The sequence below is a fragment of the Neophocaena asiaeorientalis genome, unplaced genomic scaffold (assembly GCF_003031525.2).
Source record: "Neophocaena asiaeorientalis asiaeorientalis breed wild unplaced genomic scaffold, Neophocaena_asiaeorientalis_V1.1 scaffold143, whole genome shotgun sequence".
Lineage (NCBI taxonomy): Eukaryota > Metazoa > Chordata > Mammalia > Artiodactyla > Phocoenidae > Neophocaena > Neophocaena asiaeorientalis.
The window spans coordinates 2,834,451-2,852,161 of record NW_020175536.1 but is presented as its reverse complement, the minus strand read 5'-3'; positions in this window follow the sequence as shown (position 1 = coordinate 2,852,161).

Here is a 17,711-nt window from a genome sequence, read left to right as displayed (position 1 = left end):
TCTTCACAATCTAGTGAGGACGTTCCCTTAGTTTGGGGATGAGAGACATAGGCAAGTGGTTAAGGGAATGGGCGTTCAAGCCACCGGGGTTCCTTCTGTTTCGAGGCCACCCTCTGACTGCTGAGTGCCCTTGGTTCCTGCCTCTGCTGGGCCTTGGTTCCTTCATCTATAACATGCATCGTGGGGTTTGGTGAGAATGAAAGAGATTGTCTAAATAAAGGCACTAAATATGGTGCCAGCACATAGAAAACGCTCAAAGCTTAAAAAAAAAAAAAAAAAGTCTAAGCATTTTCTTTGTTCACAAGTAAACCATGTTTGAAAACTAGGAAATCCCAAGCGATTGGAGCATAAGAGAATGCACTGTGGCGTACTGAAAAAGTTCAATTTTGGTTTTGATCAGAAAATCTGGTTTAGCACCTGAACTCTGAAACAACGGGTGATGGTGGGAAAGTCATATAAAATGTTTCTCTCTGTATGTACCAATGTCTACCTTTCAGGGCTGTTGTGAGGATTCAATGAGACAATGCACCTGGCACACAAGAGGAGCTCAACAAATAGTAGCTGTTTCTCTTCCCTCAAAGAGAAACCCACTCACAACAGCGAAGTGCAAGGGATGACTCTGAGTTTCTTCATGGCAGCCGGTGGTGGGACATTCGGCTGGGAAAGCATCCTGGAAAAGTGATTGCAAAGCCTGGAAGAGCTCCACCTTTTCTAAGAGCAGCCGCACGCCCTGCCCTTAATCCCCGGGTTTTGTGGCTGGGCCCCATGTGAGTCGCAGCAAAGACAGGGGAGGGTTGTGAGAGTGACGTGGGTATTTTCAAAGCTACTTGGGAACATCCCTGAGTCAGAGAGCCCCTGAAGAGCAGCCAGATGGGCCTTGTGGGTTTGAACCTTGGAGCATTTGGAGCGGAGGCTGGAGAAGCTACGGTGGTGGGGGGGAACCCCAGCCCCCGGCTCCGGGCAAACCTGGGTGGGCGCTGGGGAGACCAACGCATCACGCACGTCCCAGCTCTGACGTCAGTGCTCTTGTCTGCAAACCTGAGCCCCCGCTCACCCCTTCCCGGCCACTCTCAGTTTCTATTCCCCCTTCCTCTTCTTTTCTTTATTATATTTTTAATTAAAAAAAATAAAGATGATGCAAGCTGTTCATGATTACATATGTGTTTCCAAAAAAGAAATCAGACAAGACAGTGATATATAGAGTAAGAATCCCACCTTCACTCTCCCCCATCCCCCTCCCAAGCCCTGTGCCACTGCCCTGCGGGAGTCATGGTCACCGCCTAGGTGTCAGCCTCCTTGCCTGTCTTGGGTGCGCCATCCCTCACCCAGCTTCATCTCCCCATGAGCCCCTGCCTCGCTGTGCCCACTTAATGGTTTGGGGACTGAATTGTCCAGGAAAGGAAAGAGTGTCATAGTTTTCACACACATACATTTTTCAACCAACAAACCATTTTAGTCAAGCGTTACTGGGTCCGGAAAACTTTCTCCAGTGGATTTAAACAGGGTTAAGAGGGTGGGCTCTGAAGGCGGGCAGCCTCTGGCTCCTGCCTGTGGTTTTGCCCCATGACTTGAGCAAGTTCTTCAACCTCCTTGCAACCCAATATGCATTTGGAAACTGGGGATAATAACATCCGCCTCAGAAGACTTGTGAGGATGAGATGAGGGACCACGTGGAAGAGCTACATGCCTGGCACAGGGGAAGCTCCACGGGAGGACTCCTCGTTTGATTAGAATTCGTTATGTTTGCCTTAAAATTTAACTCTCAGACGGTAGTCTTTTTTGTTTTTGGCCCCCCTGCGTGGCTTGTGGAATCACAGTTACCAGAGCTAGGATAGAACCGGGGCCCCCAGCGGTGAAAGCCTGGAGTCCCAATCGCTGGACCACCAGGGAATTCCCCCATCTCGGACGGTAATCTTTTAGAGCGTTTTCAGGTTTTTAGTGGTCACCTCACGATATGAATCCATCCAGTGTACAGTATCCAAGTGAGCGTGGTGAGTTTAGGCTTCTGATGACGAAGCCCAAAGGAGTCGGGTCTGGTGGGTGGGGCTTACCAGCAGGTGCATTTCTGTTTTCCTGGTTAGGGTAGTAACATATGTTCCTAGGGGGAGAATTTGGAGAGTACACACAAAATATAATATAAGAATCAACTGTAATGTGTATGGCTTGCCCAGGTCATTTGACAAGAGTGACAGTTGTTGAGGTTTGTTGAGGATTCTTTGCCAAGTGCTTTACAGGCAGGGACTCATTTGATGCCTGGGTATATCTATATCTATCTATCTGTATATGTATATATATCTGTCCCTGGTTCCTGACACTGGGATCCTGAAACCCTTATAATTTCCCGGGTGATAGGAGTGTCTTTTGTTCTAATGAGGTGACTCTGAGCAAACTCCTGGATGGCTCCTGGATGGGGGCTGGTCATTGGAAAGACCAAGTCATGATTAGAAGCTTAGAATTTTTCAGCCCCACCCTACATCCTCCAGAGAGGGTAAGGGGATGGAAATGGAGTTAGTAATAGATCATGCCTACATGAGGAATCCTCCGTAAAAAATCCTGATAACACGGGGTTTCGAGAGCTTCCAGGTGGGCAGACACATCCATGAACTGGGAGGGAGACCTTCTGTGCCATAGGGACAGAAGCCCCTGCACTGGGGACCCTCCCAGACCTCACCCTATGTATCTCTTCATCTGGTTATTTATCTGTATCCTTTATTATATCCTTTAATAAACCTGTAAACATAAGTCAATGTTTGCCTGAGTTCTGTGAGCTGCTCTCGCAAATAATCAGATCCAGGGAGGAGCGGGTCATGGGAATCTCTGATTTATAGCCAAGCTGAACAGAAGTTGTGGGTAACCTGGGGAACTGCTACTTGGGATTGGCATCCGAAGTGTGGAGGGGACAGCCTCGTGGGATTGAGCCCTTAACCTGTGGGATCTGACGCTTCCAGGTAGATAGTGTCAAAATTGAGTTAAATTATAGGACACCCAGCGGGTGTCACAGAGAATTGCTTGTTGGTGTGGGAAACAAACACACACATTTGCTGACCAGAAGTGTCAGAAGTAAAGTGTTCTGTTGAAAGAAGAGGAGCCACACAGGAGGAGAACTGGCTGGTTTTCCTAACACAACGCCTATAAGCACTGTAAGAGACAGATACTGTCCATCCCAATTTTACAGATGTGGAAAGAGAAGCATATAGAGATGCATTCAGGCTCCGCCCTCACTTCCCACTCCCCCCCGGGGGATCCCGAAGTGTCATTTCTTCAGAGAAGCTTGCTCTGGCACGGAGACTCCATTAGATCCCCGTTATACAGAATCAGAGCAATTAATCCTTTTTTTATTGTTCTTATATGTTTGTAAAATTGTTTTATAGTTATTTACTTAGTGGTTTGCTTATAGTCTCCCCACCCCCAGCCTACAGGCTCCTCAGAGGCAGTACCTAGTCTGTGTGTAGCTTTCCCTGGTGGGCCTAGATGCTAAATAAATTCTTGTTTAAAAAGAGATGCATTCACCCCCAAACCAGACAGCTTTTGAAGGAGAAGTGGAATCTGGGTTCCAAAGGCTGTGCTCTTAACCGTTCTTCCAGGCCGATCCTCTTCTTTGAAAGGTGACGCCTGAGGTTCTCGCAATAGAATCAGCCTGGCATCATTCCTTCATTTCTTTACTTTATGGACATGTCACATGCTTCATGGTCACAAATACTAGGGTCAGTCAGACCCCGTCCCTACCCTTGGGGGCACATGGGCTAGAAGTAGAGAAGCAGAGTGTGTGGTAAAGCCCCACAACACTTGACAAATGCTATCAAGGGGGGGTGTGTAAAACACCCCTTGGCATATTGTATAGGAACACAGAGAGGGAAACTTCACAGAAGAAGTTGCATTTGGGTTGGCTTCTCATTTACCAGATAAAGGAGCCAGAATGGTAGTTGCATTCCAGTCAGGGACCTGCAAGGGCAAATGAAGGAAGGTGTGAAAGGTGAAAGTATATGGCCCACAGTTCACGGTGAAAAGGAGTGGGCCGGGCCCCATCTCTTCTCGGTTCACCTCCGTCCCAGGCCACCTCAGTCATCCTGCAGTCTCCAGGATAAGCCAGCAGTCAGGCAGGAGATACACAAAGAGAGTCCCGGACCCGACAGAGCTCCCCATTAGTCAAAGGAAGGGACAGGTGGAGGTACACAGGTTTGGGGTCAGTGAGGGAAGTCTTGCCCAGGAAAAGAGAACCTGCATGCAGCACCTGCCTTGGTAGGCAATGGGCTAGAGCATTTAATCTAAATTGACGAATTTATTCCTCACCACACATTAGCAAGTAGGTTTGATTTGGTATTCTCCTAATGCTGGATTTTGATTCATGAAGGAAAGACACAAGAAAAGCCACTTTAAAATTATTAACACATATAACATAAATATGTAATTTAACCATTGTTAAGTATACAATTAAGAAGCGTCAGTTACTTTCACAATGCTGTACAACCATTACCGGTATCTATCTCCAGAGCTTTTCTTTATCACCCCAAACATAAAATATGTACCTATTAAGCAATAACGCCCCATTCCACATCCTCTCCACCTAGCTCCTGGTAAGCTCTAATCGACTCTCTGTTTCTATGAATTTGCCTATTCTAGATATTTCATATAAGTGAAATAATACAATATTTGTCCTTCTGTGTCGGGCTTATTTCAGTTAGCATAATGCTTTCAAGGTTCATCCATATTGTAGCATATATCACAACTCTGTTCCTTTTTATAGCTGAATAATATTCCATTATATGGATATATCACATTTTGTTTATCCATTTATTTGTTGATGGACACTTGGGTTGTTCATTGCAGTATTACTTACAATAGCCAAGGTATAGAAACAATAGCGCAGGCTTAGTAGTTGTGGCGCACGGGCTTAGTTGCTCCGAGGCACGTGGGATCTTCCCGGACCAGGGCTCGAACCCGTGTCCCCTGCATTGGCAGGCGGATTCTTAACCACTGCGCCCAGGGAAGTCCCTGTTCCTTTTTATGGCTGAATAATATTCCATTATATGGATATATCACATTTTGTTTATCCATTTATTTGTTGATGGACACTTGGGTTGTTCATTGCAGTATTACTTACAATAGCCAAGGTATAGAAACAACCTAAGTGTTCATTGACAGATAACTTGAATATTATTCACCCATAAAAAAGAATGAAATCCTGCCATTGTGACACTATGGATGGACCTTAAGGGCATTATGCTAAGTGAAATAAGTCAGCCAGGGAAAGCCAAATACTGTACGATCTCACTTATACATTTCATCTATTAAAACCAAACTCATAGAAACGGAGAACAGATTGGCAGTTGCCAGAGGCAGGGGGTGAGGGGTGAGGGAAATGGGTGAAGGTGGCCAAAAGGTAAAAGCTTCCAGTCATAAGATAAATAACCTCTGGGGATGTAAATGTACAGCATGGTAACTACAGTCAACAGCACTGTGTTGTATATTTGAAAGTCGCAAAGAGAGTACATCTTAAAAGTTCTCATCGCAAGAAAATATTTTGTAACTACGTGAGTGATTGATATTAACTAAACTTGTGCCAATCATTTCACAGTGTATACATATATCAAATATTATGTTGTGTGCCTTGGACTAATACAATGTTATATGTCAATTATAGCTCAATAAACTGGACAAAATACAATATGAAAAAGAAGAAAAAGAAAAAAAGGCAGATTCCTGGGCCTCTCCACAGACCCACTGAATCAGAACCTCTGAGGTAGGACCTGGGAATGTACATTTATTCCACCTTCCTGGAGACTCTGAAATGGGCCATCGTTGGAGAATCCATGCCCTACGCTGTACTGCCTACCCCTGCACTGGACCAGGGGAAGGGAGTAGGGAGGCCACTCTAGCAGAGGCTATTCTGCTGAGACCTATTGATGTGGAAGACTGTGGAGCTTTCAGGGATTGCAGGAACAATGGGTGTGCCTGAGGATCCACTACCCCAGACCTGCTGGAGGCCTGTTGACCCCCACGTTCTTTTCATACTCACATCTCTAACTTCCTTCACCAGGTCCAAGACAAGACAAAACCCTGGTGCTCTTCAAGGGCACTTGCTTTCACAGAACCCAGAAGGCAGCAACAACACTGACCCACTGGACACTCTTAGGCTGCCGACCCTGATCTAAAGGCTGAGCATCCCTGAAGGCCCTCGGTACCACACCCCCTACTCCCAGTGTAGCCCGCTCTGAACTTGGGGCTAATGGCTGCTAATGTGGCAGCCATGCTTAGCAAGGAGGGAACCAAAGGAGTTAGAAACATCCTTTTGGAGATGTCATGACACTTTACTGGTGTCATCTCATTTTGTCCTTCAACAGCAGGTGAGAGAGGGTTGATTATCCCCATTTTACAGATGAGGAAGATGAAGGCTGAGACAGGGAATGGGGAGGTAGAATTCCCTGATTGGTCCTGCGTGGATATAGAGCGGGGCCCAGATCCTGTGGGGCAGAACTCAGAAGCACTGGTAGAGGGCCTGGCCCAGGGGAGGAACCCCCAAAATGATACCACTATAATTACCGTCTGATCGTCCATTCACTGGACGTTTCCTGAGAGTGCTCTGTACCAAGCGCTGTCCATATTACCATTCTAACCCTCATGGTCACAGCACCCCGACTTGGCCTGTGGTGTCTGGAGACCTGGGGAGGGGCCATGCTGAAGCCCCTAGAGCTGCCCTGCCATCCAGATGGAGCAAGGCTTTAGGGCTGGCAAACATGAGTGCCAGTCCTGCCCTGCCATTGACTAGCTTCAGGGCCTTGGGTGGCCACCGGCCTCCCCAGGGAAGGTGCTCTTATCCCATTTAAAACGGAGAGGATGAGGGCTTCCCTGGTGGCGCAGTGGTTGAGAGTCCGCCTGCCGATGCAGGGGACGCGGGTTCGTGCCCCGGTCTGGGAAGATCCCACATGCCGTGGAACGGCTGGGCCCGTGAGCCATGGCCGCTGAGCCTGCGCGTCCGGAGCCTGTTGCTCCGCAACGGGAGAGGCCACAACAGTGAGAGGCCCGCGTACCGCAAAAAAACAAAAACAAAAACTGAGAGGATGAGACTTGAGAGGTGGGAGCACAGACTTGTTTCCCGAGGGTGGTCCCACAGGCTTCAGGATCTTCTGGGGTGTTCAGAGAGAGTGCAAATTCCTGGCCCGCCTCCGATTCACTGATGGAATCTCAGCGGTGTGGCCCTAGGACCTGCACTTCCCACAAGCTCTGTAGGTGATTCCTTTGCACAAAAAGCCTTGAGAGCTGGTTCTCCTGCCGCCTCAGTTCCAGTTATAAACAGGCATCTGCACGGCAGCTGGCGGCAGAAATTGTCAGCACTCTGGGAATCTGGTTGGTGAAGGCTCTGTCCATTACAGCTAACGGGGAGAAAGTTGCCTCCATGGCTGGCATGACATCTGTGACAGAAGGAAGTGACTGAGCCACGAAGAACTGCTGTGGGTCAGTGGGTACAACAGAAAACCAGGGCCTAGGCTTTCCTGCTCAGAATTTTACCCATTGCCCAGTCAGAAAGAACTAGAGATGACCTCAGAGCTGCACTCTGATTATCTTGGTATATTTTAATTCTAAAAATTTATATTTGTTATAAATGTATTAAATTCACCATTTCTTAGAGTGTCCTCAATTCTCCTCAATCTTTGCCCTACCTATAAAACCCCCAGTGAAGGCACAGTGATGTGAGCTTGAAATATCTTTTTAAAAATTATTTTAAACTAGAGGTGACATACAATAGTATATAAGTTGCAGGTGTACAATATAGTGTTTCACCATTTTTAAAGGTTATATTCCACTTGCAGTTATTATAAAATATGAGCTATATTCCCCATGTTGTACAATATATCCTTGTAACTTATTTTATAACTAATAGTTTGTACCTCTCAATCCCCTGCCCCTATATTGCCCCTCCCCTCCCCCTTCCCTCTCCCCACTGGTAACCACTAGTTTTCTCTCTAAATCTGTGTGTCTGCTTCTTTTCGTTATATTCACTACTTTGTTGTATTTTTTAGATTCCACATATATGTGATATCATACAGTATTTGTCTTTCTCTGTCTGACTTATTTCACTTAGCATAATGCCCTCCAAGTGAATCCATGTTGCTGCAAATGGCCAAATTTCATTCTTTTTTATGGCTGAGTAGTATTCCATTGTATATACGTACCACATCTTTTTTGGGCGGGGGGATTTTTTTTTTTATTCAAAGAGAAAGTCACAAAAATTATAATCATCCTCATCAGTTCACTCTATAGTGTCCGGTCTTACATTTAGGTCTCTAATCCATTTTGAGTTTATTTTTGTGTGTGGTGTTAGGGAGTGTTCTAATTTCATTCTTTTACATGTAGCTGTCCTGTTTTCCCAGCACCACTTATTGAGGAGACTGTCTTTTCTCCATTTTATATCTTTGCCTTCTTTGTCATAGATTAGGTGCGTAGGTTTACCTCTGGGCTTTCTATCTTGTTCCATTGATTTATGTTTCTGTTTTTGTGCCAGTACCATATTGCCTTGATTACTGTAGCTTTGTAGTATATTCTGAAGTCAGGGAGTCTGATTCCTCCAGCTCTGTTTTTTTCACTCAAGACTGCTTTTGCTGTTTGGGGTCTTTTGTGTCTCCATACAAATTTTAAGATGATTTGTTCTAGTTCCATATAAAATGCCATTGGTAATTTGATAGGGATTGCATTGAATCTGTAGATTGCTTTGGGTAGTATAGTCATTTTCACAATATTGATTCTTCCAATCCAATAACATTGGCCTGAGGCAACCCAGCACTGGAGCCTACCTGGGCTCTTTGGTGGGGCTAATGACAGACTCTGGGAGGGCTCACACCAAGGAGTACTTCCCAGAACTTCTGCTGCCAGTGTCCTTGTCCTCACGCTGAAACAGAGCCACCCCCGCCTCTGCAGTACACACTCCAACACTAGCAGGTAGGTCTGGTTCAGTCTCCTATGGGGTCACTGCTCCTTCCCCTGGGTCCTGATGCACACACTACTTTGTGTGTGCCCTCCAAGAGTGGAGTCTCTGTCTCCTCCAGTCCTGTCAAAGTCCTGCAATCAAATCCCGCTAGCCTTCAAAGTCTGATTCTCTAGGAATTCCTCCTCACGTTGCTGGACCCCCAGGTTGGGAAGCCTGACGTGGGGCTCAGAACCTTCACTCCAGTGGGTGGACTTCTGTGGTATAAGTGTTCTCCAGCCTGTGAGTCACCCACCCACAAGTTATGGGATTTGATTTTACCGTGATTGCGCCCCTCCTACTGTCTCACTGTGGCTTCTCCTGTGTCTTTGCATGTGGGGTATCTTTTTTGGTGAGTTCCAGTGTCTTCCTGTCGATGATTGTCGAGCAGCTATTTGTGATTCTGGTGTTCTCGCAAGAGGGAGTGAGAGCACGTCCTTCTACTCCGACATCTTGTTTCCTCCTGTACCACATCTTCTTTATCCATTCATCCATTGATGGATGCTTAGGCTGATTCCATATCTTGTCAATTACCTTGAAAGATATTTAATAAGTACTTGTATGTGTGTGTCGGGGGAGTGGCTTAATTCCCCATAATCTTCATCAGGCCCAGCTACCCTAAATAAACACTTGATTTAAGTCAAAGTCAATATGCTTAGTATTTACCTGCAGTTTCAGGACAAGACTTTAGCCCATACCCACACCAACTATATGGCTACAACTCTATGGCTACCCTAATACCTCTTCTATAGACATTGAGGATCTGCCAGGGTTCCTGTTGAATTTCCTGAACACAGTGGACCAGCCAGTGGCCGTGGGGTCTGGAGTGGTGAGTGGTAGTACAGAACGATGTCTGTTAGCCTCTGAATCAGCCTACTTCCAGCCCCTCAGAACACAGAGGTTCCCTGGAATCAGCCAAACCCACACCACAGCAGGCCTGTGTCTCCTTGTCTGTGCATTCCTGCTCCCTGCCCACCTTCCTCTTCCTACTCCTCAGTTAGACTAAGGTGCAGGTGACAGGCTGAGTTTAAGGTGACACTCAAGAACTTGTTGATTGACTGATTGATTGATTCTTTTGCTATGGGAACCACCAAATTCTAGTGCAATGGTTGGCTTCCTTCCTGGCTTTCTGCTCAATGAAACACTGACCCTCTGGGCTTGCTTCTCTGTGAGCTGCCCCATCTGGGTCAGGAGGAACAACTACACACAGATGCTCCAAGAGAAAAGTGGGGATGGTGGTGAACGTCGGTGGAAGAAAGCAGTGAGGAGGGGACCAGTGGCCCTGAGATGTGGAAAATTCTGCCTGAAGCAGCCTGTGCTGTGAATATGGGCATCAGGACTTCAGGTTCAAGTTAGACCTGGGTTCAAGTCGCAGTTCCTCCACTTATCAGGCTTAAGTTTAGGTAGGCCTCCGTTTCTTCATTTGTAAAGTTGGGGTAATAATACGGGTCCTTTGGGTTGCTTTGTAAAATGAATGAAATGTGGGAATTCCCTGGCTGTCCAGTGGTTAGGACTTGGTAATTTCACTGCCTGCCCTGCCCTGGTCAGGGAACTAAGATCCTGCAAGGTGTGCCGTGTGGCCTGGAGGAAAAAAAAAAAAAGAATGAAATGATGCCAATGAGGTGGAAGGCACAGTGCCTTGTACCCACAGGGGCCTCGCCTGGGTCAAGAGGGGCTCAAGCCATTTCATTTCTTAAGGCTCTTGGATAGAAAATGCATAGCAAAACAATATTACATAAATTGGGGAAGAACTTAGATGTGTACATTTAATGAATTTTCACATCAAAAAATACAATGTAATGTAATTACAAGATTTCCAGAAAATATTAATTCAAGGGGTCTGAGAACTCTGTGTCCAGAAATTAGACACAAGCATATATGATAAATAGCCTTTTCTCAGGGTCTCTTTGTGATTATATTTATATCATTTTTGGACATAACAAAAATAGTTTAAATGTACAGTCCTTTGTGAATGAGCTACCCAGGTGACCTTTCTAGCCCCAGAACACCTTGCTGGGCACAGAGTAAGAGTTTCAGTAAACAGTAGTGACCTATGGCATCATCATAATATCTCCAGCAAAGCTAAAACCACTGTACTTACTGCAGACGGAGTCCTGCATGGCATGCTTTGTCAATGCAGAGCATGACATTCTTTTTTTTTTTTTGCAGTACGCGGGCCTCTCACTGTTGTCGCCTCTCCCGTTGCGGAGCACAGGCTCCAGACGCACAGGCTCAGCAGCCATGGCTCACAGGCCCAGCCACTCCGCGGCATGTGGGATCTTCCCGGACCGGGGCACGAACCCGTGTCCCCTGCATCGGCAGGCGGGCTCTCAACCACTGCGCCACCAGGGAAGCCCAGAGCATGACATTCTTAAGAAACCAAATTTGGCGAATTCCCTGGCAGTCCAGTGATTAGGATTCTGTGCTTCCACTGCAGGAGACAGGTGTTCGATCCATGGTCAGGGAATTAAGATCCCATGTGTCTCATGGCCCCTCCTGCCCCCCCGCTAAAGAAAGAAAAAATAAATAAATAAAATTGATTCTTTAGAAAAGAAAAAGAAAGAAACCAAATCTGGATTTAAGTATGTCCAAGTCAGTACCCAAACACAGAACTGATTTTTACCCCTGTGGATGGCTTCATGCAGTTTTTTCCTTGCACAGAATTGAAGCTAATAAGGATACAGTGTTTGCCTCTAAGCTCATTGCAGATTCCAGCAGGTTTCATTTGGATGAACTACTTTGCTTTAGAAAGAGACATGGATTACAGCCAGACACCCCATGCGCACAGTTAACCAAGTCTGTTGAAACACTGAAATACTAAAATCGAATGCAAAATTTCTGTTGTGCTTCACCCAGAGTTTTAGAGAACTCTGAAGCCCAAACTGCCCATAGAAATCACTGTTTGTGACCCAAATGTGACCCACAAAAGGGATGTGACGAAGACAAAATTCAGGCTCTTCTGAACCAGGGCCAGGGGAGACTGGGTGACATAAGCCATCTTTCAACTTTCAGGACATATGCAGCCACAAAATGAACACAGCATCCAGAAACAATCTTGCCAGAAGTCAGGAAAGATCTGCAGGGGAAAAGAATTGGAAGTTGTTTGACAAGTGAAGACATTTTAAATCTCTTTGGTCCTCATAATCTCTGTGTTGCTCCAGGCCAGGTCCCAGTCTCCATCATGTCAGGTGAAGGGCAGGTAGAGACCCATGGTGGAGGGGGAAACTCCATGTGTACCTGGGTCCAGCCTGGGTCCAGGTGTGCTCATAATTTGAAGGATGAGGGAAAGTTGAAGATCAGGATGAGGCATATGGAAGGTAATCGGGAGGACCCACGCTCTCCAATGACAGTCAGAAGCAATCATCCAAAACACTATGACATGAGCGACTTCTTGCTTAGGAAATTTTCTGGAGCCATCATCTTCCTTGCAATTCACAAAGCATGTGACTGCCTCTCAAAATGTCCTGCTATGAGCTGAGCACAGTCTTCCACTTGTACGAAAGAGCAGAGGGTCTTTAATGCTCATGACCTAAAACCCAATGAACTCAGAGCCTTTAACAGCACTGAGTTTACCCCCATTCTAAATCCTCTCAATGGTTTTGAATTTGACATTGTTAAGTTCCACATCTATGTACCCATTCACTCATCAACAAATTTATATTGCTACTAAATGCCTTCCTTTTCGAAATGTCACAGCCCTGTCCCCCCATCCCCAGATTGTGACACCCTCTTCTTCCATTCTTCTTGTAACTCCTTCTCCTTTTCTGCCTAGGAAATTTCTTTATGGCAAGCATGGTGGTATAATTTATTCAATACCCATGATCTGTGTAGCGGGCTACGTGTTTTCACTTACATCTTTATTTGCTTTTATCTGATGTGATAAATGAGTATTACAGAGATAAAACCAGAGACCTGAATTTGAAGGTTAGGTGGTGCTACGTGCTGAATACAATCAATAGCTTGTTCCTGGAGCCCAGAGATGGGATCCTCGTGATATGCTTTAACCATCACGAGGTGCTCCTTCGACCACCTCCTCTACCCCAGCCTTTCTCTCCCATTCCCCCGTGGGCATCAGTTGTCCTGATTCTCTGTATATCCTCTTTAATCTCTTGTCCGCCTGGAGAGAAAATAATGGGAGAAGGAACAGTCGAACTAATGGTTCTCGAAGTATAATCACTGGACCTGCAACAGCAGCATCACCTGAGAGCGTGTTGGAAATGAAAATCCTTAGTCCCAACCCCCAACCTACTGATTTTGAACTCTGGGGGTAGGGCCAACTATCTTAACCAACTATTTTAACCACCATCCAGGTGATTCTGAAGATTGAGAATAACCGATTGAAATCATTGCGTAGGATGGAAGGCATCCCTTTGGGTACTAAATTAAGCACCCATATAAAATGTCTGTTTAGCCCAATCTAAACTGATAAGGATTAGGGGATGTTAATTTCCTTGCGAGCTCTCCCAGCAGGTGACTGCTGCCTTTATCCTGCCTTCTTGATTTTCAGAGGCTCACAGAAAAGGAAAGTCTTTCAGAGAAGAGAGTATCGGTCCCGTTGTCCACATTCTCACTCCTCCCGCTTTCCAGTGTCCTTGGAGGTGTCAGCGATTGTGCGCCCTGTGGGTCTGCCCTCTCAGTGTTCCTACATCTGCTGGGAAATAAAAACCAGTCTCTTCCCACAAAAAGTTGAGGATGTGCTTCACGCCAATTCTTTAAAAAATCTTCTTCAAGATATTGCATTATCACTTCATGATATCAGAGAGAGGGGGGAGGAATGAGGCACTTTTGTTCATGGAGATAAAGCAGCTGAAAGCTTAATATACACCCATCTATGTCTTTGCGGGTGTTGGGAGAGGGTGTCCAAGACATTCTGGGAGGAGATCTCAAAGCTCAGACAAGGTCAGCCCCTTACATAGCCCCGCTTGTCTAACTTTCTCCTCCACATGAGTTTAGAAGCAAAACTGGATCAGGGACAGGGCTCTGCGGTGAGTCTGACTGACAGCGACCCCTGGAGAATCAAGAGCAAAGGCAAGCCAGGAAGTGAGGCAGGGCTCACTTCTCCTGCAGCAACAAAGCCTGTTCTCAAATTCATGCCAAAAGCATGGAAACCACAGGGGTTGTTTATCTCTTTTTTCCCTCTAAATACAATAATAACTGCAATTTTTAAATGTTAAAAGAGAGAGAAACAAATCATCATTTGACAACTAACCTAGTGGTTAATGTAGAGTTTTGTATGTGCTTTTCAGTCTTGGGCCATTTGCATTCTGTGCTAATGCATGCCTTGTGTTTCATAGGGGGTCTTTTCTCTTAACCTTCTCGTTCATGATTTTTCCCCAGGTTGTTGCCAGACAAACCCTGCAATCCAACCAGAATGTTGCCCTAGAATTATAGAATATCTGAGCTATATAGGACTTCTGAGATCATCTTCAAAGGAACTCTTGACAAGCTCTTCAGAGATGGGCTTCAGGCAGTTTGCATCACTTCGAAAATTATTTGCCGAATTCTACCATAAACATGTACGCCTTTCTAGGGACAGTCATATCCCTGTATTCCATCAGATTCTCAAAGCAGTTTAGACCATCAAAATGTTGTCCATTCTTTCTACAATGGGCGCTGTGTGCAGCCATTCAGGCTGTGCCTTGCACAACTCTGGGTCAGAGAGGAGTCACATAGACCATAACACCCCCTGGAGTTTTGCAGTGCCCAACCCACACGACCACGGATGATGGGCCTGCATTCTATTCCACACTCATCTGATGGTTGGCACACAGCTGAGAAATGATTTGCCTTTTCCCTGCTTCCATAGCTCCCTGTATATATTTCTTCCATCACATTTAGATTATATTGAAATAATTTCAAGAGGTATGTCTGTCTAATTCTAGGATTCAGTATGAAGAAATTCACTGTTGCACGTACATGAGAGTATCAGCTTTATTGCTAACAAAATCAATATTTTATTCTCCTTGTGCCTGACTTCCACTTTTCAGCCAGTCCAAAATCAGGTAGAGAAGAAGAAGGCTATTTATTGTCCCCTAAGTCTTAAGCATGTTCAAGAAGAGTCAATCAACAATTTTTGGATAAAAGGAATATTTAAAATATTAAAAAGGCAGTGAGGACTAAGGACCCAATGATAAATGAATCCCTTCTCTAATGCTAGCTGCTAGAAATGGCTCCCCTAAGTGTATTTTTGTGCTTCGTTGTTTCTCTGTTTAGAAACCTCAGCTCCCTCTGCTATTAAATTTTGCAAGGGCTTCTATTCATTTTAACTATTAATAGCTAATGCTTACAGTTATCAAAACACTTGGAATTACATTAGATCATTTGAATCGCAACAGGAAAAATGGGTGTTGTCTCCACTTTACACAAAGAGAAGAAAAAAGACTCAGGGAGATGGAGTGACTTGTCCACGTAAGTGTCAGAGCATGGACTCAAACAATATGTGTCTGACTTGAAATTCATGACTCCAAGGCCCCATGCCAGGCAGTGCGGTAGACAATATAAATGATCACCAACATCTCTAGGTAAACAGAGGATTGTGTTTCCCTGCCCCCTTGAAGTTGGATGTGGTTGTCTATATTGGCCAGATATGGCCAACAAAATGCGATAACAGGGATCTGTGTCAGTTTTAGACCAAAGCATTTAGTTCCTGGTGGTCAACTCACCAGCTCTCCCTCTTTCCTTGTTACAGCTTCCAATACATGAAAGCATATTTTGGTATGAAGGCACCATAAGATCAGAGCATCCTGGGACAAAGAGCCAACACATGGAGGACATCGGCTCTGGTAAGTCACCTGGTCCTTCCGAAAACTTTGCTAGAGCAAGAATTTAACTTTTACTGTGGTCAGACAAGTAGATTTTGGGGGTTTTTGTTACCTCAGCATGACCTAGCCTATCCTGACTAATACTGGCAGTCCGTCAGGAACTGGACTTCTCTCTCTTAGAGCTCAAACTAATGCTCGAGATGCATATGTAGCCATGGTCAACTGTACTTCCCTCTCCCAATTCAGCAATTCCCTTGGCTCTTTGTCCCATGAGGCTTTAGTTACCATATTTTAAACTATGGATACAGCAAGAGATACAGTCCAGAGGAGGAGAGTTGGGAGGAGCGGATTCCTGCATGGTTGAGGGCAGAAATAAACGCTCTCAGCTGAGTGGTAAACGCTCTCAGCGGAGTCACATATGAATTTCCCATAATTGGTTGTAGTGGACTAATGAGATGAGGTGAAGATTATGGTTCCAAGATCAGTAAGAAAGGAAAAGATCAAAGTAGAGAGATCAAAATCAAGTAAGAGAGAAGATGGGCTCAACATGGCTGGGAGCTGATAGATAGATAGAGCCTATCTCTCTACTGATTATTTTTCCAGGACAGCTCAATCTTCTCCACTTAGCCCTGCCCTTGAAGTGTCCTTGTAGGTCTTGAACTGCCCAGTGCCTCCCAAGAAACCTCTCATCATGCCCTAGGCCAGGGACAATTTGTTATTCATCCCAAACAGTATGTCCCAATTTCTTTTTCTCCATTTTATGAAACTCTTTACCTGGCACCCTGGGATAAATGCTTTAGGCTGCCCCTGGCTGGAGGTGACAAACCTGTGAGTTCCAGCTGACCTAGGCCCTGCCAGATGGGCTCAAGGGATCAATATCCTAGCACACTTGTAATCTGCTTATGGGAAGCCCTGATCCAGTGATGCCTTGCTTACCCTCTCCTTGTCAGGAGCTCGGCTAGGTCTTCTAGGTGACCTGGACCCAAGCTGGGTCTGGATCTCCTGTCACTTGATCCTGGCTGCTTTGGTTGTGCTTCCCAATTATTATTATGCTGGTAGCCAAGCCAGGGGTCAGAAGACCCAGGCAAAGCATCTGAAGCTGCCTACTTCCTCTTACACTCTTTTATTCCCTTGGCAAATATGGAGCACCTACCACGCGCCAGGCTTATATTGGCCTCTGGGAATACAGTGGGGAACAAGATGAATATGGTCCCTGCCCTCCCAGGGCTGACAGGCAATCAGGGAAGCCCGACAACCAACCCGCAATTATAAGCAAGTCTGTCCAGCATTACGTTGGGAGGTATGTAGGGATGCTATGGGGTTGCCTAGCTGGGGAAACTAATTCATTTGGCGATGCAGTGAGTGGGTGGTTCAGGGAGGACTTTTGATCATTTAATCCCCCTTTGAATTTTCTCTTACTGTGTATCTGACTATATGTAACTGTGGGGAATGAGGGGTGGCATATAGTGTAGACTTCCCATGATTTTAAATTCCACAGACATTTTCCAGGCACCGTGTTGGACAGTGCCCTTGCATTTCCTCCCACAGCCCTCACAGCGACCCTGAGTGACAGGGTTTTGTATTGTCTCAGCTTCCCTGCAGCTCAGAGGGGTCCCACAGCTAGTGCATAATGGACTCACATGCTGGGCTCTTTCCCACGTCACACCAAGCCTATGGGAACCCCACTCGCCCTTTGTCCTGCCCCTGGGAAAACACGCCTCCAAATTCTGATAGCTCAGGTCCTCCCACCCTGAAGCCTCCTGTGTAGAAGCAGTGTCCAGGGCAGCTGCAATTTCCTCAGGATGTCTACTCGTTTCAAAAAGTGCTCACTGCACGTTTTGGTCGCAATGGGACTGCCTTCATGGCTCCTCTTTGCCAGAGGGTGGCAAATGTCCCTCTCTCATATCACTGAGGACTTCCTTTCTGCCAGATGAAAGTGTCTCATGGAACAGAACAGTGACCCTCCAATCCTCAGACCCCTCCAACCAGGG